Here is a 27,005-nt window from a genome sequence, read left to right as displayed (position 1 = left end):
TTCTATCCCACCTTTTCTGGACCCAATCGTACCATAATTTCCAACTGTTATAAAATTCTGAATCTTTTTTACCATTGATCAATCTAGTTAATCTATCTGATTCCACACATTCATTAATTTTATATATTATTTTCAAATCCATCGGTAAGTATTGATTTTTCCACTCCTGCGCAAACGCTAATCTTGCTGCAGTAATAATAACAAGAACCATATACCTGATTTAACATTCGAAGGTTTTGCCCCCAACAGGAAAATCTCGGGCCTCAATTCCAAATTGATCTGTGTAATTTCCAAAATTCACTGCCGTATTTTTTTCCAATATTTAACCGCCTGCGGGCAGTTCCACCATTGATGAAAGTAAGTTCCATTACTGTAACCGCATTTCCAACAGCAGGGAGATGTCCCGGGAAACATTTTAGCTAGTCTCGCAGGGGGGAGATACCAACAGTAGACCATTTTATATATGTTTTCTTTATATGAGGAGGCCATGGTTAATTTCATATTTTTCAACCAAATCTGTTCCCATTGCTGGAAGTCAAGGGGATATCCAAAATTTCGCCCCCACGCTATCATACAATCCTTCATTACATCCTGTCCTATCTGCAGAGACGATAAATATGCATAACATTTAGATAGTACCCCTTTCCCTCCTTCTAATAAGATTTTATCCAATTCTTGTCTTTTACGGTAAATTCCTTCACTATATAAATCTTTTTTATACCTGGAGTGCACTTGGGAATAAGACCACCAGTCTATCTTATATCCTTGGAGAGTTAATAATTCTCGTGATTTTGGATTACCCTGAATTGCCAAGGTATTAATCACCTTGATATTATTTCTGCCACTGACTTTTGACTTTAAGATCTTCTTCATTCCCATGATGTATTCACTTCTAACTTTCTTCGTGCTTTTGTGTGTTTGATGTTGTCAGCCTGAAGGATGCTGAAATATTCGTAGTAATCATCTTCATCCAACCTTTTATGTTATTTCCATAGGGTATCTTGATTCCTTCAGTTTTCACTATTTTATTCCCTGTTGATGAAGGTGACACATTTATCCAGTGCAAACTGCATGCAATATCTTGGCTGTATATATGGACAGAATTGAACAGTGATTCTATTTCAGATGGTGTTTTTATTTATTTATTTATTTAATTTATTTATTTAATATAATTTATATGCTGCCCTATCTCCATAGGACTCAAGGCGGCGCACACAATTAAAACAAACCAATAAAAACATAAAATACATACTTAAACAAATATTAAAACCCGTTAAAATAATCGAAAACCCCCTCAGTCCAGGCTAGGCGCCACAAACAGCCATGTTTTTAATTCACAGCGGAAGGTGCAGAGGTCAGGAGCCAGCCGGAGCCCCAGGGGGAGTTGATTCCAAAGGGTGGGCACGCCCACAGAGAAAGCTCTATCCCTGGAGGCCGCCAGCCAACATTGTCTAGTTGACGGTACCCAGAGTAGGCCCTCCCTGTGGGAACGCACTGGGCGATTAGAAGCTGTTGCTGGTTGCAGATGCTCCGCCAAGTATCCTGGGCCTAATCCATGTAGAGCTTTATAGATCATTACTAGCACCTTGAATCTCAACCCGAGGGCAACCGGCAACCAATGCAACCCGCGCAGGAGAGGTGTTACATGGGAGTATCGGGATTCTCCCATCACAACCCGTGCGGCTGCATTCTGTACCAGCTGAAGCCTCTGAGTGGTCCTCAAGGGCAGCCCCATGTAGAGAGCATTACAGTAGTCAATACAGAAGGTGACTAGCACATGAGTAACTGTGCGTAGGGCATCTCAGTCCAAATAGGGGCGCAACTGGCACACCAGAGGAATCTGGGCATATGCCCCCCTGGTCACGGTTGTTATATGATCTTCTAGACTCAACCGCGAATCCAGGAGGACACCCAAGTTGCGTGCCCTGTCTACCAGGGGGGTAAGACTTCACTCCCTATAGCCAACGATGGAACCTCTCCTTCGGACCAAGATGCTGGTATTCACAGCCACTCAGTCTTGGCAGGGTTGAGCTGAAGCCTGTTCCTCCCCATCCAGATCCGCACCGCTTCCAGGCACCGGGACATACAGCCTCAAATAGTCCTCGTGAAGAAGGTAGGATAGCCTGATTTTGATGTTCGATAGTCATGGCCTGACTTGTTCAGTATAGTTGATAGAGGAATCAGTGAAACTGAACTACATCAGCTATCACATAAGTTAGCAGTTTGAATGTTGTTAGTAAACAGGAGATTGGCTTGAAGTTGCCTGGTGCTGATTCTTTTGTTGGATCTTTCATTAACAGGTAGGTTTGGCCAGATGTTAACCCATGTTCAGTTTCACAATTTTGTTGTTAAACTTCTTGGCAATCAATGGGTGCATATCCATCAGGTATTTCAACCAAAAACCATGTGTCTCATTTATTTATTATTTATTTATTAGTTCAATTTATATGCCGCCCTTCTCTGGAGACTCAGAGTGGCTTACAATGCATTAAGCAATAGCCTTCATACTTTTGTATATACCTGCTTAGTAGGGCTTTTTTGGCCCCACCTGAGCGGTGTTCTATTTTATACAAAGTCAGCTTATTGCCCCCACAAACCGGGTCCTCATTTTACCTACCTCGAAAGGATGGAAGGCTGAGTCAGCTGGTGAGAATTGAACTCGCAGTAATTGCAGGCAGCTGGCAGCTAAGTGCTACTTTAACAGCAGTTTAGTCCGCTGCGCCACCAAGACTCCTTCTTCACCTGGGGCTGCCTTTGGGGAACTTTGGGTTCCAGCTGCAGCTTTTCAATGGCAGGTCTGCTGTAATACATCTCTCCTTATCCATAATTAAATGGTAAGAGGATAGATCTGAAGAGAGGAAAGTTCTCCTTTTGATAATGTGCCAATCCAGGGTTGAGGAGTTGCCATCAGTAGTTTCTTATGGTAGAGGAGGAAGGATAGTGATTGTCCTTTGGAAGGCTCTGCATGTATCAGCCTCCAAAACAGATCAGACCAGGAAACCAATTATACAGGAACAACTTATTGGCTGTAATAAAAGAATCTTGCAAGTCTGTTTGTGCCCTACCTCCTCCTCCCTGTTATAGTTCATTGAATTAGAACAGTGGCTGCCTGAGTCATTTCCAAATCCTATCTTGTTGTTCTGGACTTTTAAAAACAATTTTTCTAACTCTTTTGCTTAGGTAACAGCTCCTACTAATCTCCATTAAGGTCATATTTTCTATTAAGATCACTTTCTACAGCCAGTTAACAAAAGCTCTGATCCATATAAAAATGAATGTGAGGTCTTATTCCTGAGGGTGACTGTGAGCGACAAGCTGGAACTGTAGCTGATGTACTGTTCTCCTGACGCACAATTGCACCCCATCCAAACTGCTGGTTCTGAGTGTCAGATTGGTATTGATTTTCTCAGGTTTATTGTTCTGGGGACTTCAATCTGCCTTCTTTGGTTGAAGGAATCAGAGGCAAGTCAACATAGGTTTGTCCTAGTCATCACAGACCGAATGTGTTAGAGATGATGATTATGATCATGATTTTGGAGTTAATAAGATCTGAAGGTGAGACATATTAACATCACCCCTGATTCATCCTGATGAATCAATATTTTGTTTCCATGGAGATGATCAGTGCCACTGACCTTTGCAAGGAGAATGGTTCTATTCAGTCTGCCCCAAGGAGCTTATGGATCCACTCACTACCTATAGTTATTCAGGCGTTGGTTTAAGTTAGAGGAGGGAGACTTTTTCACCATTCCACTATAGGGCTCCCCATAGTTCATCTCTCTCCCATTTCCTGATTAATATCCCCAGTATATGAAGCTACTAGGAGTGTTCTATTATGTTGTGGGGTTTAATTAACATGCTGGTGATACCTAATTATGAATCTCCACTCCACTCTGAACAGGAGATCTTGTAAAGTTTCTATTTCAGTGCCTGGAATTTGTTAGAATCAGGAAAAACATACTTAAACTCAGTTCCAGCAAGATTGTCTTTAGAAGCCAAAAGATTCCAGTAGAATTCCACCTTTTGGGCCTGTATGGATTTTTTGTGCATACCTGGTGCAGAGCTGATCCACAATATGGGTGTCTACTTAGTTGCTTCTACAAGCAGCTTGCAGGCATGTGGTCAGGAGGATCTTAGCACAGCTACATAATTTGCACTAATTGTAGCCATTCCTGGAGTTGGAGGCTCTGTTGATTTTATTCTTGTCTTTGTCATTTCATAGTTGGACACTTGCAACTTATTTTATCTGTCCATGAAGAGTGGAAAATTAATTTGGTCCAGAATGCACTAACCTGAGTAGAAATGGGCTCTATTTGGCTTGACACTACTACTCAGGGAGCTATACTGGTTGACAGTTCATGTAGTCCTCAAATATGGCCTTCATCCTCCATGATCCCAGGGTGGCCCATGTGCAGGGCATCCATGGTGCGCCTCCGAAGCTTTTGGGGAACGACAACTCTTTCTCCCCACAGCAAACAGCCCTTAATGGTTGACAGTTCGGTTTGCTTGCTGTGGTAACTCTTGAACTCCTCCCCCAAGTTCTCTTGTGGCCACCCCCTCAACACCCAGTTTAGAACCTTTCTTAATGTTTTGTCTTTTTGGGTGTGTTCAGCAATGTCTCTGTCTGTCACTGGGCTGGCCAGGTTGATGTCGATCAACAGCACTTGGGCGGTGGGTGTGGGGTCTTCCACCAATTCTGGCAGCGGGCAGCGGCTGAGAGCGTTGGCGTGGCTGATGTCTTTGCTGGGGCAGTGGATCAGCTCGTTGTCGTACGCCGTGAGGAAAATGGCCCATCTGGTCATCCTCGGGGACATGTATGGCGGGGTTTGTTGGTTACCGGCAAGAAGCCCTAATAGGGATTTATGGTCGTTTACAATCTCGAAATGCCTACCATATTCATACTCGTTGAACCGCTTGATCCCTGTCACTATGGCCTAGGCCTCCTTATCAATTTGGATGTAGTTGCGCTCGGCCGATGACAGGGTCTTGGAGTAGTATGCTGTTGGTGCTTCCGTTCCATCTGATAGGCAGTGACTGAGGCAGTGGCCCCAACTCCAAAAAGGGGAGGCATCACAGGTGATCCAAAGTGGCAATGTGTGGTTATATTGGTTGGTTATCACCTTTAAAGCACTCCATGGCATAGGACCTAGTTATCTTCGAGACTGCCTGCTGCTACCGACGGCCTCCCATCGACCTGTGCGCTCCCACAGAGAGGGCCTCCTCGGGGTGCCATCAGCCAAACAATGACCCCCAGGGGGAGGGCCTTCTCTGTGGGGGCACCTACCTTCTGGAATCAGCTGCCCCCAGAGATAAGGAGAATCCAAGACCTTGGTGCCTTCCGCCATGCCCTTAAAACCTTCTTTTTCCAGCAAGCCGGGCTGGCCTAACACTTTTTAAAATGTTTTTAATTGTCTGTTATTGTTTTTAATCATGGGGCCAAATTTATATATATCTTTTTAATTGTATTTTAATGTTTGTAGTTTATGTTTTTACTTGGCTGTTCACCGCCCTGAGTCCTCAGGGAGAAGGGCGGTATACAAATTTAAAAATAAATAAATAAATAAATAAATAAATAAATAAATAAATAAATAAATAAATATTGGATCAGGATGCTGTCGGACGAGAGGAGGTCTTTCACTGGTGCAAAAGCTTGGTCTTCCCTCCATCCCCAGGTCCACAGTGTCATCTTCCCCAGGAGGTTGTGTAGTGGTTCAGCAATGATGGCCTTTTGTTGTGAAAATGTGCTGTAAAAGTTTAACAGTCCCAAGAAGGCTTGCAGTTCTGCCTTATTCTTCGGGGTGGGGGTGTTCTTAATGGCTTTCATCTTGCTGTCAGTAGGGTGGATGCCCGATCCATCTATTAGGTAGCCCAGGAACTCTACCTGCCTTACGCCAATTTTGCATTTCTTAGGATTCACTTTTAGTCCTTTTTTCTGGAACCTCCCCAAGGTTTCACGCAAACGTTCCATCAACTGGCCTATTGACTCCCCTGATATAAAAACGTCATTGAAGTATGGCACCACCCCTGGGATCCTGTGCAGTAGCCGCTCCATTAGGCACTGGAAAAGTCCTGGGGCTACGCTGACCCCAAACTGCAACCTGGTACATTTAAATGCCCCCCTGTGAGTCACTATGGTTTGTGCTTCAGCAGTGGCTTAGTCTACTGGCAGCTGCTGATAGGCCTGGGCAAGGTCCAGCTTGGCAAATATCTTCCCGCTTCCTAGAGAATGCAACAGATGTTGCACCACGGGCACTGGGTACACACTCTGCTGGAGGGCCTTGTTCAGTGTACACTTGTAATCTGCGCAGATGCGGACGGACCCATCTGGCTTCATGGGGTTGACTATGGGAGTCTCCCAGACCACGTGGTCGGTTGGCACGAGGATTCCCTGGGCAATGAGCTTGTCTAATTGTTCCTCGACCTTGGGCCGCAAAGCAAATGGTAGCTTACGGGGTTTGAGCCTGATGAGGGTTACATGGGGGTCTAGGTTAAATTAAATGGGTTTCCCCGTATATTTACCTAGGCCCTTGTTGAAGACATCCATGAACTCTGCCAACAGCTGGTCCAGTTCGTGGGTTGTTACGCTGTGCAGTCCGGTGATGTCCAGGCCCAGGGGTTTAAACCATTCTACTCCCAGCAGTGATGGCCAGTGGCTGCCAACGACCATGAGTGGCAGCCGGCCCTGTAACTCGTGGAATGTTACTTTGACCTCCATTCTGCCTAGTACCTCTATCCGGTTCCCTTGATAGTCATTCAGGCGGATATTTGGTGGCTTCAGGAACTTCCTGCTTGCGGCTGGGTTCAACTTCTTGATTGTTTGCCAGGATACTATTGTAAAATATGACCCTGTGTCCAGCTCCAGTTTGCATGGTTCCCCTTCAGTGGTCACGATTGCGTGGAATTTCTCCTGCTCATATGCATCTGTGTGTCCCACGGTTGTGTGATGGATTTCTCTGGGAGCTTGGTATTGGTCCTCTCTTCATCTGCTCCGTTATTGGCCGGCTCTAGGGTTCCCTGGTCTTCCTGATGGGGCTATAGGCTTTGACTGAAAGGGAATGGGTTGGGGCGCTTTGCAGGCAAGCCGCCCTTGTGTGGAAACCCCTGCTCTCCGCGTCCCTGGGGTTCTGCCACTTTTCTGGGTACATGCGGTGGATGGTGTCGTCTGTGTCGTCCCAGTCATCATCGTACTCAGGGACTTCGGTTGACCAATCAGGCTTCTGGTAGGTGTGGTGCACCCTGCTGGTCTTCCTTACGTTTGCTGCCGAGTTATCTGATGATTCTGCAGCCCTGGCCTCCTCGACAATGTCCTTGAATGAGACCCCTCTCCTTATCAACAGTTTATTTTGTAGAGCGAGGTCCCTCATCCCCAGGATGACCCGGTCCTTCATCATTTCTTCGGGATTTATGAACTCACATCTGGTACCAATTTCCCGGAGGCTGACCACAAAATCATTGACAGTTTCTCCCTCTCGTTGGCGCCCCTGGTAAAACTCATTTCGGCTGACCATGGGGGTGGCGGATGGTGCGTAGTGGTCTTCCAGGGCACATTGCAGGGTGGCCCAGGTGATGGGCTCCACATCTGCTGGGGCAATCAGCGTCTGTGCCATTTTGTAGATCTTGGTGCTGCAGTAGGTCAGGAATAACACTCACTTCCTGTTGTCCGGCCTGTCCTGGTAATCGTTGGGCTCCAGGAACATTCTGAAACGGCCCATGTATATCTGCAAGTCGAAGATCGCTGGGGCCGGCGATACTTGCGATGCCATAAGTGCAGGTGGTCGGAGGTCCTTGTTTCAAGACAGCTGCGTGGTTCACTAGGAGGTTCTCAGGTCCCTTTTGTCCTTTGTCACCAGTGTTAGATTGGCGCAAGGCAACAGGCAAGAGTTGTTAGTGAATTCAGCACCTTTTTATTTCCAGCAAGTGTGACTGCGCTCTGCCAGCTGGGCTGCCGGAGCTCACCTTTTTAAGGAGCTCCAGGCAGACCAGCCGGCCAATGACAGCAGGTTAAATCTCCCACGGTCCGGACAGCCAATCAGCGGTGAGCATGAAACCTTATGCAGATTCTAGCCAATCTGTGGCGAGCATGAAAATTTATGTAGATTCTAGCCAATCCGTACATAACAAGATTCACTGAGTTAAAGATGTATGCTTTTTCCTTGCTGTCAAAGGGACATTAAAACCTTTCTCTTCCAAATGGCTTGTGGGGATGCCATGGAGGGTGACTCCTGAAGAAGAAGAAGCACATATTTTTGAGGGATTAAAAGGGTTTTATAAGGACAATAATATTTGGAGATGTTCTGCTTTCAGTTTAGTTATTTTGTATCTACTGTTTAGCCTTAATTGTTAACCCAGTTCTGAACTGTGGGATGCATGTCGTTCAGAGTCATTTCTTATTGGAGGGACATATAAGCTCATGAAAAGAATAGCAAATGGCACATATTCAAACACTAATATTCCCCTGGGCAATCACATCTCTTTAAGAATAAAACCCTCTTTTGCTTCTGCTCCATAAAGAAAGGAGCAGAATGTTGCCTCTGCTCTGTATTTTCTGTACATGCTGTAAATGCATACATTATGTGCATTTCTATGGCCATTTTCAAAAATGTCTGAGCCATTTGTACAAAGTCAAAAATCCCTGGACGTCAAGAGGCCATTCTTCCTGCATATAAATTCTCACTGAAAGCTGTAATTTTGGCACAGCCAGGCACTTTTCCAACAGTTCCAACCATGGTTGCAGGTTGTAGAGCACAGTATCTATGTGAGTATCGAGTTGGGAGAATAGGTAATGGCTCACTCGATGAAGTAAAAATTCAGTGCATCTGCATTATAAGCAGGCAAACCCAAACTAGGTAGATTTTTTAAGGGTCTAGAAATTTACTAGAGTGATTAAGAGATTCATTGTTCAGGTTGTCCAGTAAATTCACTTCAAATTCAGTACATGAACTACACAGAGACCCGTGTCCAAGTCCCATGGAGTTCCTGTGTTACAAATAGCAAAACAGAAATTTTACAATTTGAACAGTGTTGCCCCTAATCCAGAAGAAAATTGTCTTGAGTGTCTAAGAAGATTGATGGCATGGGTTCCCCAGGGCACATTGCCAATAAAGAAGCAATGCCAAAATCCTATGTGAAAGGGCCTATAATAAGAGAAGAACCTCATATAATAATTCTTTTCAGACTTTTTAATTGCCTGTTTAAATCTTAATCTAAGTTGGAGAAGGAAGGAATTTTGTTCCGGTGGAACAATTTAGATAGATAACCTTTATTGTCATTTTTACTGCAGGCACACTGATACTTTTACTGTGGGCACACTGTCCATCTTAAATACATATCAGAAAGTGGAAGCTTGAGAGTTTACAAGATTGATACTATATGGACCAAAACTGTGATTGAATCTGGTTGTTCTGCTTCGGATACCACGAAGCCTCCTCCCAGAAGGTAACAAGGAAAACAGATTGTGAAGAGAATGTGTAGTGTCCCAGACAATACTGCGGACTCTGGTCAAGAATGGTTTATATGCTATGTCCTGGATAGAAAGAAGAGAACTGCCAATAATATTTTCTGCCATCCTCATCACTCTCTGCACCGCCTTCCTGTCTGAAGCAGTAATGCTTCCAAACTGTAAGGCAATATGACAGGAAGCTCTCAATCCTCCCTCTATAGAAAGTGGTAAGGACAGGGGAAGGAAGATGTACTTTTCTCATGTGACATAGAAAACGCAGGCGCTGCTGTGCCCGCTTCATCAGTGTCTCACTATTGAGTGACCAAGCCAACCTACTCATTAGCTGCATACCCAGAAATGTGATGCTGCTAACCATCTCCACAGGTGAATCATTTATACACAGAGGAGTGTGGCTGTGCTTTTCTGAAATTGACAGTGATGTCTTTAGTTTTTCCAATGTTTAAAACAAGGCTGTTTTTATTATACCAGTTCACCAAACCCTCTATCTCTTCATGGTAAGCACCCTCATTATCATCCTGAATAAGGCCCACTACTGTTGTATCTTCTGCATACTTCACAATGGTGACAAACCTTGCACAAGTTTAGGATACGATTTTTCCACTGGGAATGATTGGTCCTCTTCTCTTCATAAGATTTACTGAGAATTTAGCCCAGTATGTATTACATTGTTAATACTGTGCTCATTCTCTCCCTCACTCTCCTCTCCCTTTCGCTCTCTCTCCCCTTGAAAAACTACTTCAGTCATGGTTATTGGGATCTCAAGTTTTCTTGACTGCAGTATTTTTTACCCTTTCCTATTACTGTGAATTGTGGATGAAAGGGAAATGTTTTTGCAGTGAGGGCTTTTATGTAACAGAAGCTGCCACAGTGCTCTGTGAATGTAATTTAGGAGCACATCCTCGATGGTTTGCAGGACTAGAGATTATGGTTGTGTCCTTCTCCCCATCTGAATTGGGCTAATTCCTTACCCTTGCAATCTGAATTTTGCCTCCTTCATTTGGAGGGTGCCATAAAGTTGATAAATTGGAAAAAAAGTCTGGAGGGAAAAATCACATCTTCAGTGTGTAATTATATAACTGTGGTTGGCAATTCCCCTCTCATCAGCCATAAAGATTCATTTTTTGTACTTATAATACCAGGAGCATCTAGTTATTAATCGAACGTGTGACACCAAGAAGCAACTGCAGCTACAGCTGGTCAAAGAAAGTGTTGAGTGACTCGGGCTTCTTGAAGAAGGTAAAGAATGAAATAGAGGTAAATGACAGGAGACAAACATCACAGGTGTGGTGTTGGGTGTTGGAGGAGGAGGAAGGGAGAAATAGCAAGCCATGGAGGTAGGAGACTTTGGGACAGGATGTGGAACTTCAAGAGAATTGGATCTTGGGAACAGAAACATAGGTAAGAAGAGGAGATTCCATCATATTTAAGATTAAGTTGTATATCTGGTTGACATTGTTTTTTCCTTTCTTGCATGGATTGAACCTCAGCCACCTAGGCCTTGTTTATTACAAAGAATAGATGCTATTACTGTTTAGAATTCCCTAGATTTTCACTAATCTTTTAAAAATAGGTGGATAAATAGGAAATCAACATTCTGCTGCCCTTGGGCAGGAGGATATATCCACAAGCTGTACAATACTGTATAGTAGACCAGCTTTTACAACTGGATCATATGTTTCAGTGTGATTTTGGGAACTCAGCCATTGTGTTATCACAGTACATGAATAAGACCATCATACCAAGTTATAAAATAATTATAATAATAATATAATATTATTATGATATAATAATGTCATGTTTGAACATAGCATTTTAATGGGAAGCCATGTTTGCTGTGTTTCCCCCTAATCTTCTGACTCTAGCAGCTATGGAGACAGGACTGCTAAGCTTGTTATAATTTCCATGTCATGGGCCTTTTTTCTGACTTCCATTCCTCACACGATGGAAAGCATTTGTCTTATTATACACCCAAAGCATGCCTGTAGTAGGTATTTCTGTTGAACTTCAGAATGTGTACATGGATGACTATCTCTTCTCAATACAATAGATCAGGGATGTCAAACTCGATTTCATTGAGGGCCACATCATGGTTGAGTTTGACCTTGGGGGGCCAGGGTGGGTGTGGCCAGCATGACACAACTCATGTCGGGGGCACATGTGGTGGCCTGAGCACTCTGCCAGCGAATGGGCTCCTAAGCTCCGTTTTTGGCTGCAACGGCCTTCTGCAACCCTCTGCCAGTGAAAATGGAGCTTGGGAGGTTTGTATGTGGCCCTTGTGAGCTCTGTTTTTGCTGGCAGAGGCACTGTGGGCCGATCCTTCGCTGTTTTCAGGGTGGCCCCATGGACCAGATCTAAGTGCCCCGCAGGCCACATCTAGCCCCCAGGCCTTGAGTTTGACACCCCTGCAATAGATGCTACCTGTCTCTGACAAAAAAAAACAAAAACAAAACAAAACAAAAAAAAACCCTTGGCATTCTAAGAAGGAGACAAATCCTCTGTATTTCCAGAAGTTATAAATGAACAATTCTTGCTTCCCCACACATGGTATGAAAGAAAAAGTCATGTTTGAGTATCTAGTATATGAACTATTGAGCACACAGGAGTCACCAACATTATTAGCTTAGAGTTAATTATTATCTTTTTGACCTCTAATAAAGAGGAATGGAAACTAAGATTTGGGTTGAGGATGATGTTTGCAGTATCCACAGACAGTGACTCTCATGTAATATAAGTGATATAATTGAAACCAAGCTGTTTGGTGAAAATTCAATATTTTGGGAAACTAAGTGAAGAATGAGTGAATAAGACACAGCTCACACAGTTCATGAAGCATGGTGTTCTGATTGATCAACTCGAAGAATTGGCTGTTGTTACTTCTACCTATAGGGTGCTACCAGAACTTCACATTCTTCTCCAAGTTGTTTAATATGGGGCTGTCATGCACAGATTCAGATAGAGTGTTATCAGTATATTGGTTATACCTATTATCATTAGTCTATTTTGTTTGTATCAAGAGAGGCTGTGCAATTGCTGATCTAGCATTTTCTGCCTACAGTGATGCTTTGGATGATGGCCAGTACATTAAAGCTGAACAGGGAAAAGAGACATTGACTGAAATAAGATAGTTCTTGGTCTGGAACTTAGATAAACTGCATGTTCTTGATGTGTTTTCCCTTTCTGTGAAGGAATGGGCCTGGTTTTGAAGATCTGCCACGATGAAAGTCTTTCACTAGGCACATAGGTGGCTTCAGGAGCATCAACATTTGCCAGGTATAATCAATTCTGTCTAGCTACAATTTCTTACATTAATAATTTTATAACAATATTACTGGCAGAAGTAACCAATCACAATGTCATGCATATGGTGACACCATCATGTAGATGCTGCAGTTATATACTTGCATCTCAATGCCCAACAAAAGTGTGTAGTTCTTGAAATTTGCACGGTGATGTTAACATTCACACTTTGCCATCTGCATCCTTGCCCCCCATACAGATATCCTTTACTGTCTTGCACTCTATAAGTATATGTATATGACTGTAAGTCTATTAAAATAAAATATATGCAACTATCTTCTTTAAAAAAAAAATCCAGAAGCTGCAGCTCACATGAAAGGCTGCCAGAGATTTAAGTCAGATCATGTTTCACTAAGCCTTAAATCATTATCCTGTAAGCTATCAGTTCTAGTTGCTTACTAGTTCAGGAAGTTGTTACCTGTATATAAAGTATCTCCACTGTCATCCAGTCGATTACTATTCCCACCCATTAAATCAGTACTTCTCCTTACTTGACACACTGAAAGATAGATAGAGCTAGTTGTCATTGGTGAATTGATAGATGTTTCAATGTATCTTACTACAGAAAGGACTTCAGCATATTAAGGAAAATTGAAAAATGTTTCAATTGTCATCCTGTTTCCTTGAATTAATATGCTTATTAAACAAAATGAAGCAAAATAAATTACATTTTAGCTGCCATGTTGAATAATATCAGTGCTTGAATCTCCATGTTTTCAAGGGTACAGAGGAGATATAAAACCATGGGTTGAATTGTTATATTTTATTTAAGATCTGACTTCCAGGAGGATATATATTTGATTCTTCGTTATCTGAATTCTGATTCATTTTGCTTCATATCCCTGTTGTTATTTGCTCTTAGAGGATGAGGCAGCTGAAGAAGAGGGATAGCCAATAGTTCTTATCCCCTAGAACAGTGGTTCTCAACTTTAACAACTTTAAGATGTGTGGACTTCAAGTCCCAGAATTCCCACATGGTGACTGGGGAATTCTGGAAGTTGAAGTCCAGGTATCTTAAAGTTGCCAAGGTTAAGAAACATTTCCCTATATGTAATGATGTGGCAAAATGAGCCGAGGTGGCGCAGTGGTTAGAGTGCAGTACTGCAGCTACTTCAGCTGACTGCTAGTTCAGCAGATCAGCGGATCAAATCTCACCGGCTCAAGGTTGACTCAGCCTTCCATCCTTCCGAGGTGGGTAAAATGAGGACCCAGATTGTTGGGGGCAATATACTATTTAGTATATTACCTTTGGTGTAAGCCACCCAGAGTCCTCAGAGAGTGGATGGCATAGAAATATGACTAATAAAAATAATAAAATAATAAAAAAATAATTTTGAGAATTTCACTGTGAATTTTCACCAGAAAGAAATCTGAGATAACTAGGCTACCTCTTCATTTTTTGAGAACTACCAAGAGTACGTTCTGGTTTGGGCATATATATCTCCTCAAATAATTGTTTTTAATAACCAGGCATATGAATATAAATTTTCCATTAGATTTCCTCTCTACTGAGGGGAACAAAAGGGGAAAAGAGAAAAAGAATCAAGAGCAGTCAATTTATGGCCACAGTACACTCCATAAATATTGTTGACAAGATTAGATTAGATTAGATTAGATTAGATTAGATTAGATTAGATTAGATTATCAAATTAGTAGCAAATGATTTTTGTGCTGTGACACTTCTCCAGCATAAAAGAAGTGGGAGAAATGAGTAAGGAAGTAGGAACTTACTTATTTGGACAACCATTTGTCCAGAATGGTATAGGGCAGTGATAGCTAACCTTTTTGCCATCGTGTGCCAAAAGTGGGGGGAGTGCAGGGGGGGGTCATTCACGTGTGTGCCAACACCCATAATTCTATGCACCCCGCCCCATGCGCATGTGTGTGCAACCCCGCCGTGCTCCCCCCACTTTTGGCATGTGATGGCAAAGTAGGCCTGTTTTCCTCTCTCCCCAGGCTCCAGAGCCTTTCTAGGAGGCTGGGGAGGGCAAAAATGGCCTTCCCCACTCCCCTGGAGGCCCTCCGGAGTCCAGAAACAGCCTATTTCCTGACTTCCGGCGGGCCCCAAAAGCCCAAAAATCAGCTGGCCAGCGTGCTTGCACGCTGGAGCTGAGCTCGCGTGCCCACCGATATGGGTCTGTGTGCCACAGGTTTGCCATCATGGGTATAGGGTCTCCTGTTTGAGCAAGGAGTTGGACTAGAAGACCCCCAGGCAACCTCTTTCTGCTTGTTTCTTACTCATTCTGGTTAGAGCAGCATGTTGTGGGTATTGCTGGTTGAGGAACGTTAGCTGATGGGATCTCAAAACAGAGACTTCTTTGATGTGGCACACAGACACAAAAAAAACCTTTCTCCATCCTAAGGTGAGGTTGGCCCTCACACCTGCTGGCCCCCATCTTGCAGGGCCACATACCTTTTGGTTCTGAATACCTGATTTTGTGCTTGAGCCTCGGGCCCTGGGAATAAGATAGTAGCCAATGACTGGCTGTGCCGACAGCCTTGTATGATTCTCTGTGACCTATGTGTTTTATTTTTGGTTTATTTTTAGTAATTGTATGCATTTTTGTTTATTTTTCTTTATTGTGGCCAACCCAGAGTGAAATAGGTGGCCATATAAATCAATTTTTTTAAAAAACCTCCTCTTTGGCAAATTAAGTATCTAGTGGCAAAGAAAAGTGGCAATGAAGCATCAATGTCATTGCAACTACTTCATTTCCTTTCTTTTTCTTTGTATCTTTCATTCTTTTCTGACACAGAATTGCACACAGCTGCTTCTTTTAAAATTAGCTGTGTATTATTGGCTGAAAATGGTGAATTGAGTGCAACCACTCTGGTGTTTATTTTAACATTCTTTGCGAAAAAATTGGGAAGGGAATTGACAATGAAGAATGTCTACTTGTGTCAGCTGAGAATTTAAGAACTGCCCATTGCTAAATGTTCCATTTCCCACAGAATTGTTTGAATGCTAGTATTTTATGCTTCTTATATGGTAGACGTTGTATGTGTGAGTCTCTCTTTCTCTCCCTCCCTTCCTCCCTCTCTCTTGGTCTCTCTCTCTCTCTCTCTCTCTCTCTCTCTCTCTCTCTCTCTCTCTCTCTCTCACACACACACACACACACACACACACACACACATACATTTTAACATCTTATATTAAAGATAATACAGTCTATGAATGAGGAGAAAAAAATGCAAACAGAAGGGAGCCCCTAAATCTGGAAAAAAAACATTTTTCCTCTTATTTCTAAGAAAATAAAATGGAAAGAGCCATAATCATCACCCAAGTTGGACCCTTAGCTTTAGTCTTAAATTTATCATAAAACTTCCAATACCTCTTTGGATTCATAATTTGACTGGTATCTATCCTTGCTATGGCAGTGTCTCTTTTCTTCAACTACTGTGTGTTCAGTTTAAAACAATTTTGGAGTCTTGTATTGATACTGATTCTGTTCAGCTAAAGATCTACTTTAAATGTTTGTTCCCAAATCATGTAGTGTAGACTGAAATATATTTTTTGTTAAATTTATTTTGCGTTAAGAGATTTATTCCCTAGAGAAAAAAGTTGCAAGTGAATGCAAATAGGGTGTTATTATTTGAAAGCTGTGATGTATTACTATAGGATATTAAAGCATGAAGGATTTGATTTATAACATTGAATAGTCAAGGTGAACAAATAATAAATTATAGCATTAGCCCTGCTGTAGATTTTCCTTCGCCAGATGTCACATAACTTGAAACTGAAACAAAGGGTTTCCTTTCTTCTCCCTCATCATGCCCCAGTTGATAGTGTTAAAATTAAAGTGGTGTTGAAAATGCATGTCCTTCTGTGAAGTGACTCCCAGGGACTTCAATGGGAATAGGGGGAAAAAATCCTTAATAAGACTGGGGCAGATTAGTGGAGGTCTACTGCAGATCACAGCCATCATTTTGTACCAGTATTACTTGAAGGTGAGAAAGGAGTACATTGCCATTGTGAGCTTCACAGCTAAGGAGCGGATAAAAATTAAATAAAGGAAGGAAAAAATCTATTCAGGAAGTGAAAAGCAACTCAACATTTTAGTCCTTGTGGAAAGTTATATTATTAAATCCTTCATATTTCCTTTTTTCTTTACCAGGAATGTACTGTACATATTCTGCTACAACTGAGTTCGAGTTCTACACAATTGTTATATTTATATAAAATGTTATACTCGACTAAGCAAACTGTTTTGCAGCTTGATATGATATGCCTGTTTCACACAGTGTAGATAAACAGTGGCCATCTTCCCATAATATGCCAAGCCCTAAGTAGCCAAGCCCTGTGGAGCCTAACCCAGCCTATTGCACAATGAATATAATCTATCAGTTTTATAAAAAAAGGATGAAAATGGAGCAGGATGTCAGGAAACTCATGTAGACTATCTCTCCACAACCATAGGATTTCCACCCCACCCCACCCCCGATTTTTCCACTGTGATATTGAGAGAGAGAGTTTCAACTTGGATAGAAAATCAAGAATCAGTAAATGCCCCTCTCTCATCCTTCTCTACCCTCTTCTTGAAGTCTGCTTTTTCCTGAAGTCAGTAAATTGATCACAAGAAAACTGGAATGCAGAGGAAAGAGCAGAGAGGTTTGGCAAGGGAAATTCTATGAGAAGCTATGGTTACCTTGGACCACCAGCCCTGTGCCTCTTCCAAATTACCATAGAAGTTATGCCATTACTTGAAGGAAAGAATATTTATTAGGGACAGTGGGGGGAGGAAGAACAGCAGGGAGAGAGGAAAAATTTCCCCCCAAAATTGAACTTATTGGGTAGGGGAAATATTTTTTTTTCTGTTTCAGGGACAGAATGGAAATTATTTTGGAAAAATAATTAAAATATATGTGCTATTTTTTACTGATTTGTGTTCAGTTTGCCACTTGAAGAATATAAAATGTAATATGTATATCTTTACTTGTAAACATATCACAGTAATTTTCTGAGACCCAGCAGGGAAGAAGAAAAGAAGAAAAGCAGGCCATGTAGCTCAGTTCCTTTCACTGCCCACTAGCAGTTGTTCCTCATAAGATCTGATCAGCCAGACTGATTTTAGTTGGAGCAAGCAGACCTGTCCCAAGTCATTAAGGGCTTTATAGATCACCACCAGCGCCTTGTATCTAGTGGCTATCAGTAATCAATGCAGGGCCTGCAAGTTCCTGTTACAAGTTCCCATTGCTTGAAATGGACAAATATGGGGAAGGGGGGAGCATAGTCTGAAGTAGTTGTAGTTTCTGGACAATCTTTAAGGACAACCTTATCTAAAGCACAGACAGAAGTCCAGTTGGCTGGTCATAACATGGGTTACTCTAAAAGGTGCTTCTGCACCAGGCAGGATTACGTTTGGTGTACCAGCTGCACCTAAGCAAAGCCCCCAGCTATGACCCATACCTGCTAATTTAGCAGAGCTGTGAGTCTAGAAGAACCCCCAAATTGCAAACCTGTTAATTCAACAACAAAACTAGTGGTGATGTATAAATAGTTATTCCATCTTATTTGGGCTGAGTTTTTCTCTCATCCAGACCCTTTTAGCTTTAATCCCCAGGTTAGAAAAATCCATAGTATTTGTCATATGACAACGTAAAGTTGGATATCATTGGCAAATTGATCATATCACACCCCAAACTGATGGAGGAATTTCCCCAATGGTTTTATATATTGTAGATATTAAAAAACAAGTAAAAAGGACTGATTCCTGTGGTGTTCTATATATCACAGGCTATAATGTCAATCTTGCTCCCACACACACTCTGACCAAAACCACCCATTAAGGGAGGAGCAGAATAACTGAAAAACCGGAACTCCGGTCTCCAATTTTTGCCCATAGTCAATGGTATCAAAAGCCACTAAGAGATCCAAAAGAACAGAGGAGTTGCAGTACTCCAATGAAGTCCTGAAACAGGTCAAAGATGAAATCCTGAGTATGATTGTTAATATGACTTGGAACTCAAATTACTTGAGACAATCTCATGGTCACCATGGCAGACATGGACTCTGAGCCTTGTTGGAGCTTTATTGGACTCGTCCCAGTGGTCGGATTCAAATAATTTAACAACCGGTTCTCTGCCCTAATGACCGGCTGGCTGGATGTGGCTGGGCACGGCCAGGGGGCATGATAGCACTGAGCCTCCTGCAGCACTCTGCCAGTCAAATCGGGATACAGGGGTTAATTACAAAATGGGGCTTTGCTTTGTGGCATCTAGATCCAGCGAGGAAGGGGTGTGAATTGCACAGAAAATACACTTTTGTTTGGTTATGAAGAAATATCCCCAAAGTCAGATGTACACTAAATGTAGACTGACTGTTAGCTACACATCTTCCCAGCAAACAGCAAAATTTGAAGCACCAGGTAAAGAGGATTCATTTTAGGATGAGTAACTACAGTTTGCATGTTGGAGGTTCCTAAAGGAATGCTGGGGGAGAGGTGCAGAATAGCCCGTCTCTGCCTGAGGCTGTAGAGACCTGGCACCAATCAAAACACTGTTTGTGAAACAATTGATCAATACTGACAGGGTAAGCCACTTGTATATGAAAATAAGAGCAAACTCCATTCCCTTCAAGTACTGATAATGTTACCTAGTTTGGTAATGAAACATCTACAAGAAAACCATCAGAGAGCACCAAGGATCCCACAGTTCAACGCTGAGCTACAAATATTCTCTTCTATTGATAAACACTTTTTGGTTAGAGGGACTCAGAGCCTGCCTTATATGAGATGGCTCCCAGTAGATTTCATTCTAAATTTTGATATGATTTCTGTAAATAAGGAATGTAGAATTATAATGGCTGAGTATTTGATTCTTCATACATCAAAAAATACAAAGCTAAGGGATAAACAAATAAAAAACAGATTTGAAAAAATTAGAGGCTCAGGAAAGAAAAAGAGAGAAAGTGTAAGAGAGAAAGAAGAAAAGAAAGAAAATGAAAAAAATGATTTCCAACTTTCTTTGGTACAGATATAAAAGAGTTTGATATATAAAAAATATATCAAACTCTTACTCTAAGATTAACATTTGTCTACATTATTTCCATAATCCCATTTTAATCATCAAAGCCCAGATCAACTTTTATTTTCAGTTTCTCACAAAAAGTCCAGTAATGGTTCATATCGCTTTAATCACCATTTGTTAAGGAAACCACAACCAATTTATTTAATTGCACCAAACTCTAAATAAAACAAGAATGGAAAATCCTAAACTCTAGTATAGACCCATGCTCCTCAACTTTGGCAACTTTAAGGTGCATTGACTTCAATTCCCAGAATTCCCAAGGCAGCATGAAGTTTGCCCATCTTAAACTTGCCAAGACTGAAAAATGCTGATCTACAGATTCCTCTTTTACTGGTTCTTACTTACTTATGAGCAATAATAATGCAAAAGCCTCACTTCCACCCCATCCCAGAGTAACCACCATTCCCTCACCAACCTGCTTTCCAACTCTATTCTCCTGCATGCAGGGCAACAAAAGAAGACCATGTGACTACCAGTTTAAAAAAAAAGTTCAGTTAGACCTTCCAACTTCTTGGGGGAAAAAAAGTCTCACAAAGTTGGAAGGTCTGATTGAACCTTTTTTAGACTGGTAGTCACATGGTCTTCTTTTGTTGCCATGCATGCCAGAGAATGGAGCTAGAAAGCAGGTTAGTGAGGTAATGGTGGTGGTTGCAGGATTTTGCAGGAAGCCGTCCAGGCCAAAAACGGGCCATGGAGGGGGCAGCCTCCCAGCTGATCGGTGCGGCTGGTCCATTCGCCAGCTTCCAGCTGATCAGCACAGCTCTCAGTCACGCCCCTGCAGCCTCCCCACCCTGAATGGTAACCCCAGTGGGTATGGCAGGGCCAGCCAGTGGTGGGAGCAACCAGTTCACCGAACTACGCAAAAAATTAACAACCGATTTGGCAGAACCGGTGCAAACCGGCTGAATCCAACACTGACTCATCCTATATCCATAAGAGGTTTGCTCACATGTTTATCACATACACATTATAAATCTATAGACCACTGAGAAGTCGGGGGGCATATTTTAATCCTTCTTGAATGTAAAGGAATGAAGAGCTGACCTTGGAGGAGCAATGGTTGAGCTGAAAGGAAGAAAGTGACTCAGTCATGAGAAAAAAGGGAAGCATGAGAAATAAGCTCAATAAGGCAATAATTATAAGGCAATAAGCTTGCCTTGATTTTATTTATTATAAAAGAGAAGTGAGAGAAACTTGGGCAGACTTTCAAAATTATGTGATTCTGCCTTATTACAATATAGAGCATTCCTGGAATCCCTGCTTAGTCTTCTTTCTTGATCTGGCCTATGTAGAGCTGGCACAGAATAATATATTAGCTGTAATGCATGGACTTCTTCTTTGTCTAGATCTGTGATGGCGAACCTATGGCATGCATGCCCAAAGTGGTACACGAAGCCATGTCACCTGGCATGCACGTCCTTGCCTGTTTGTCTTCTGGGTTTCTGGTGCACATGCGCATACAATGATCAGCTGTTCTTTGCATGCATGGCAGTGCCAAAAACCGGTGTGTGCATGCACACCGGCCAGCTGATTGTCGGGTGCACATGCGCGCCAGAACCTGGAAGTTTGGCTTTTCCAGAACGTGATCCCTTCATGCGCATGGTAGTGCTGAAAACCAGCCTGCACATACATGCTGGCCACTGATCATCAGGCGCGCATGTGCCCTAGTACATTGGCTTTTCCAGAGTGCAGCCCTGATGAGCATGCATGCAACATTTCCGTGCAACCTTTTCGGCACTCAGTGCCAAAAATGTTCGCCATCACTAGTCTAGATGTTGACTTCCATGTAGTAGGAATATTGTATAATTCAAAAGAATATGAACAGGTCTGGTTTTACAATTGAGTAATTTCTTCCAAAAGTAACAATTATAGGGCAGTATACAAACAAAGAAGCATTAATCTCATTCCAACATGATACTTTACTCAAGCCTTTTCTGCAATGGCCTGACATAAAGAAACTTGTCATTCATTTGTACATAGACCTAATTCCACTAGAATACCATAAACCATCACAACCGATATAATGCTTTAAAATTAAATATTCTCCTCACTGTTACTTTTGAAACAGAGTGCCTTATTAATGTGAATAATTGAACTTCTCTATTTTATATGTCCCTATCTAATTGGAGCACTTTTGCTTCTATAACATTTTGCTTCTATAAGAGATGCATGTATGAAGCATGCATCTCATTAGCAATTTGGAACATTATGTTGATGCTTAAAATAGTTTTAAAAATTGTAATTCAAAGTGCAAAGTAAAAGCTACATTATTGCTTGAGCTGGTGACAGTCTTGACCTTTGTATTTTGTGTCTAATCAGATGGAGTAATTTACAGACTAGTAAAATGGGGAGCTTATAGACTAACTTGCAAATCGTAATTACACTAAAGTTCATAGTCATCCTAACATTTCCAGTGTACAGTTTAGAAATTTTATGAATGTCCATGTCTTTGTGAAAATAATTAGAGCCTCTAGACATTAACCTTGCACTATATTTCAGTCTGCAACATATAATTTAATTAGATGAGCAAAAGGCTTGTTGAATAATTGATGTTTTACAGACTTCCAGTGTGGATACTGTCTGTAAATTTAAAGAAAAAATATTTTTATTCCTAACCATTTTAAACAATAAAGTAAATGTTTCATTAGTATCTGCTGACAGAACATTAAAGCCAAGTTATTTATTCCCTATAAAAATGAAATGCTTCTGAGCAGCTAATTATCAACTCATCTATTTTATTTTTTTAAAATAAAGTCTTTAGCCATAGATAAGACATATTAAATTCAGCATCTTCAAGGACTAATAGAACTTTCAACAATTCCAAGCTAGCAAACAATAATGAGAAAAAGAAACATATACATATTGTGATGTCTCCAACATAACAACATTTCTTTATATTTCTAATTATTTGCTTGGATTTCTTATAAATATTTCCTGCTAGATTAAAACACTGCACTGCTTAGAAATATGAATTTGTCTTTGTTTTTTCTGCTTTCAGAGGTTTCTACTTAAAAAACAAACTATTTCTAATTAATAATATATTATGAATTGAATAATATACTCAATATTCTTCTATTCATAAACTTATTAAAAAAAATAAACAGGTGTTGGAAGCCCAACTCATTATTTACTAAACTTGCAGATGTGGAAGTTGCAGCCCTTACCAATCCAATTACTATAAGAAAGCATAGAGGAATTTTAAAATCAAACCGGTGAACAATAAATGGCTATTACTACTGCAGGAAGATATTAAGTCAAAGTGTCAACATGAATTAAGCATTCTCTTTCAAAGGAGTCTCTAAATCCTGATATTGTTTTATTTTATAGTATGGGATTCTAGTAAAGCATTATGAGAAGACTATTTATTTTTGACATCAAATAAAAAGGAAGGCAGAGAAAAGTCCTAAATAAATCAATTACAGAACATGGAACAAAAGAAGCAATACAGAAACTGAATTTACAGAAATAATAAACAAATAAACTTTCCAAGAAATGTTGATTAAATTTTTAACTCAAGTAATGAATGAGATACAACAGTGCCAGTACATCTTTTTCCATAACAAGAACTTTTTATTTTTATTTTATTTACAACAACGGAAACGATCCAACTCATTTACCATTCTAGAAACCTCTAACTAATTTAGAATATTCTGCTGAAACTGGATTTGTTCCAAAAAGGTGCATAAAGTACAATATCCTGTACCTTTTCAATGCAATGTATATCAGAAAACAGGAAAGTGGCTGTGGTTTTTCTTGACTGAGAGAAAGCCTTTGATAATTTGGAATGGACTTTTATATTCAAAGTTCTGAAGAAGATGAACCATGGTTCAGTATACAAACATGGATATAGAGAGTTTGTAAAGAACATGAAGCTAAGATAATGTTAAATGGACTTTTATCACACAAATAATATTCATTTGACTCTTGATGACTTCCTGGATAAGTCCCTGAAGTTTCCTAGGCAAGATTTCAGAAGTGGTTTGCCACTGCTTATTTCCCAGGGTAGAGAGAGAGTGACTGACCCAAGATCATCCATCTGGCTTTGTGCCCAAGGCAAGATTAGAACTCACAGTCTCCTGGTTTCTAGCCTGATGTCTTAACCATCACACCATACTGGTTCTCTTCAATATTAGAATATCAGATCAGAATAAGACTGAAATCATTACACAGAATTTATCTGAGGAAGAAAAACAATATCTAAACTATAGGGTTCCATATTGTATTTAAACTAATTAAGCTCCTGCAAATTTACTGAATTAAAAAATGATTTAGGAATAATTATTGGAAAAATAGAATGGCAAACATTTTAAGATGGAAAACATTAAAATTGTCCTCGTTAGGAAGAGTAGCAGCAGTAAAAATGAATCTCTTACCAGTGCTCAGTTTTCAATTTCAAATTTTCCCAAGAAGAATTGAAGACCGGTATTAAATGAGCAACAGAGACAAATAACTAGCTTAATGTGAACAAATAGAAAACTGAGGATTAGGCTCAGTACAGTATTTTGCAATACCTGAAAGGATGAGGTGGACTGACAATACCAAATTTATTATCAAGTCATAATGGATTATATTACATTACACTTAGATTACTTCTACTGAGGGAGCAGGTCTCCTAGATGGTTTGCATAAATACTTTTCACTTGATAGAAATAGAAATGCACAGTTTATAAAAATCACTCAGCCATAAGTAGTGAATTAAATATTTATATGAAGATTGTCATCACCTCTTGCCTCAACATTAAATACTTATTTTCATGAAGGAGTATCTACAAAAATATGATCAATGAAGAGAGCCAAGTACAAACCAGCAAGACCTAATTCTTCATAAAACAAAGATGAAATAGTTGGAAATTCTTTATTCACAATGGTCTGAATGATCTACAGGTTTCAGTAACTTCAAATATGCAGTATATCTCAAAAGGAATGACACAAAGCGGGTGGTATACATACTGTAGAGACCTTGTGTTATAAGTTGAAAAGACTGGTAACAGAACTCAGAACATTTGTTGAGACATGTTTATAAGTTGCTATTACTATTCAGAAACTGAACTAAGTTGAAGAGTGCAGAATTTAAATAAGACAATAGATATATAACAATGGGAATATCACTTAGGGAAAACTACTACAAGATGTTTTACTGCTGGTATATTACCTCTGTGTTGAATACCAAAACAGATAACTCACTTCTAAAACCTGTTAGAGATATAATAATAGGTCAGATCATTTTTCACATTTGGTGGCAATGCTGTACAGCTCAACAATTTTGTAAGTCACTTTATGAGAGAATGAAACAAATATTAAAGGATGAATTCATTTTTCTGCTATCTATTTTTCTGTTACACAGTATTAAACCTAATATCCTCACAAAGACCACTAAGTTACTTGTGTATATGATTGTGACTGCCAGAATGCTTTATGCTTTTTATTGAAAATTACATATCATTTCCTTTCAGAATGGCAAACAACCTTATCTGAAAAATGATAAATCAACTTGGAAACCATTTACAGATTACAATTCTACATACAACAGAATAACAGATTTGGAAGGGACCTTGGAGTCTTCTAGTCCAATCCCCTGCTCAGGCAGGAAACCCTATATCATTTCAGACAAATGGTTATTCAGTCTCTTCTTAAAAAACTTCCAGTGTTGGAGCATCCACAACTTCTGGAGGCAAGTCGTTCCATTGATTAATTGTTCTATCAGAAAAATTCTCCTTAGTTTGGTTGCTTCTTTCCTTGATTAGTCTCCATCCATTGCTTCTTGTCCTGCCTTCAGATGCTTTGGAGAAAAGGCTAACTCCCTCTTCTTTATGGCAACCCCTTTGATGTTGGAACACTGCTATCATGTCACCCCTCGTCCTTCTTTTCATTAAACTAGACATATCCAATTCTAGCTATTGTTCTTTATATATATTTAGCCTCCAGTCCTCTAATCATCTTTGTTGCTCTTCTCTACTCTTTCTAGAGTCCCAACATCTTTTTTACATCATGGCAACCAAAACTGGATGCAGTATTCCAATTCTGTCTTATAAGGCATTATGGAGTGGTATTACACTTCATGTGATCTTGATTCTATCCCTCTGCTAATGTACCTAGGACTGTGTTGGCTTTTTTGTCAGCTGCAGCATACTCCTGGCTCATATTTAAGTGATTGTCCAATAGGACTCCAAGATTCCTCTCACAATTACTACTATTGAGCCAGGTAGCATCTATACTATACCGGCACATTTGGTTTTTCTTGCCTAAATGGAGATTCTTACATTTTTCACCATTGAATTTCATTTTGTTAAATAGTGCCCTATGTTCAAGTCTGTCAAGATCCTTCTATATCTTAAGCCTATCTTCTGGAATGTTGGCTATTCCTGCCAGCTTGGTGTCATCTGCAAATTTGATGAGTTCTCCATCTATCTCCTCATCTAAATCATTGATGAAGATATTGAAGAGTACTGGACCTAAGGTAGAGCCTTGGGGTACCCCACTGCATACTTCCCTCCATATAGATGCAGGTCCATTGAGGACTATACATTGAGTGTGGTTAGCCAGTTATAAATCCACCTGGTAGTGATGGATGTGAAGTTTGGGTTTCTATTAACACAATACATTTACTATACAATATTAGCTTTTGCTTGAGTAATTAAATAAGGATTTTTAGACTTGGTAAAAACTTTTGTTAATGATTCATTCTGACAGGATTCATGTTATTTTGGCCACTTGAGTTAATTATTGAACATTGATTTGATCTTAAATGTGCTTTTTCAGATCTTAAACTAATGTAAGAGGCCAGGTAACAAAACATGCCCTACAAATTTGGCCAGAACTGTATTATATTGATGAAGGCTATTGACAGATGCTATAATAATTGAATCCTGAAAGCCTGAGTTTTCTCCTTATTATACTCTAGTGAATTAGAGAGTAATCAGTTTTAGCATTTTCTCATACTTTCTGTTTTCTGGACTTCAAGCATGTTTTTGCGACCATGGTTTGTGCGTTTTTCAACAAGGTCATCTGCATCTCCTTGGCAGTCCCAAGTTGTGATCTAATGTTAACTTGAAATTTTAATTTAATTATATATAGTTTGTACATTTCTTTCCTATATTCTTTTTATCTGATTTTTGTATACTTCCTCTTGGCATTATCTTTAAATCTGTACTAAAATGAATCAATAAAATAATCAATATATTGCAAATCAATATATTGAAATAATTCATCTTCAAAAATTCTT

At 40.4% G+C, this 27,005-nt stretch overlaps 1 protein-coding gene across 1 annotated transcript in view; it reads left to right on the top strand.

The window, feature by feature from the left end:
- Positions 1–12,652: 12,652 nt before the first annotated feature.
- Positions 12,653–27,005, top strand: part of ADGRL3 (adhesion G protein-coupled receptor L3) — a 425,730-nt gene continuing 411,377 nt past the window's right edge. Inside the window, exon 1 of the mRNA XM_070938393.1 lies at positions 12,653–12,730. The gene's annotated coding sequence lies outside the window, so the exon portion shown is untranslated. The remainder of the gene's footprint in view (positions 12,731–27,005) is intronic.

The sequence above is a fragment of the Pituophis catenifer genome, unplaced genomic scaffold, assembly GCF_029215685.1.
Source record: "Pituophis catenifer annectens isolate HBS135680 unplaced genomic scaffold, rPitCat1.0.hap2 SCAF_2, whole genome shotgun sequence".
NCBI lineage: Eukaryota > Metazoa > Chordata > Lepidosauria > Squamata > Colubridae > Pituophis > Pituophis catenifer.
This window is presented reverse-complemented; position numbering and strand designations above follow the sequence as displayed.